Raw genomic sequence first — 1,448 nt, 5'->3', positions numbered from 1 at the left:
ACCGTGCTTCACATCATGATGCTGCCACCACCGTGCTTCACATCATGATGCTGCCACCACCGTGCTTCACATCATGATGCTGCCACCACCGTGCTTCACATCATGATGCTGCCACCACCGTGCTTCATATCATGATGCTGCCACCTCCATGCTTCACATCATGATACTGCCACCACCGTGCTTCACATCATGATGCTGCCACCATCATGCTTCACATCATGATGCTGCCACCACCGTGCTTCACATCATGATGCTGCCACCACCGTGCTTCACATCATGATGCTGCCACCACCGTGCTTCACATCATGATGCTGCCACCACCGTGCTTCACATCATGATGCTGCCACCACCGTGCTTCACATCATGATGCTGCCACCACCGTGCTTCAAATCATGATGCTGCCACCACCATGCTTTATATCATGATGCTGCCACCACCGTGCTTCACATCATGATGCTGCCACCACCGTGCTTCATATCATGATGCTGCCACCACCATGCTTCATATCATGATGCTGCCACCACCGTGCTTCATATCATGATGCTGCCACCACCATGCTTCATATCATGATGCTGCCACCACCGTGCTTCACATCATGATGCTGCCACCACCATGCTTCATATCATGATGCTGCCACCACCGTGCTTCATATCATGATGCTGCCACCACCATGCTTCATATCATGATGCTGCCACCACCGTGCTTCACATTATGATGCTACCACCACCATGCTTCACATCATGATGCTGCCACCACCATGATTCACAGTGTGGATGGTGTGTTTGTGATGATGTTCAGTGTTTAGTGTCCAAACATATCATCTAGTCTGATGGATTAAAAGCTCCATTCTTGTCTCCTCAGACCGAAGAACCTTCTTCCAGGTGACTTCAATGAGAAAAATGACCCCAAAAACACATAAAACGACCAAAATGTTGCACAAAATGACCACAAATGTTGTAAAATGACAACATGACATGAAACAACCTGTAAATGACATAAAACGACCAAACTGTAACATAAAAAGATGTAAAACAGCTGAAATGTAACACAAACCAACCACCACTGGACAGTTTGTTAAGGTCTGACTATAAAACAGAATCAAACTTTCTTTCTTTGCGCTCGGCTGAACTTCTGTGACGTTTCCATCCAGGTGATAAATCTGAGAGGTCCACTTGTTTGATTGCTCGCCCCCCGTCTCCTCGGTTACCCGCTGACATCTGATTGTAGTCTCAGTTGGGTTTTGAATTCCGTCAGACCAGATCTGAGGAACAGGAAGCAGATCTGAGGAACAGGAAGCAGATCTGAGGAACAGGAAGCAGATCTGAGCTTCAAATTCTGATATTTTATTTAAAAGTTCAACAAAAATAATCAGTGATGTTGTTTTGAAGAAGCTGATCGTGTTAGATGAAGAATGTTGCAGAATTGACTGAACTAACTTCTTCTTCTCC

Source organism: Amphiprion ocellaris, unplaced genomic scaffold (assembly GCF_022539595.1).
Source record: "Amphiprion ocellaris isolate individual 3 ecotype Okinawa unplaced genomic scaffold, ASM2253959v1 Aocel_unscaffolded267, whole genome shotgun sequence".
Lineage (NCBI taxonomy): Eukaryota > Metazoa > Chordata > Actinopteri > Pomacentridae > Amphiprion > Amphiprion ocellaris.
The sequence above is the reverse complement of the archived record's forward strand: the minus strand, read 5'-3'. Positions refer to the sequence as shown.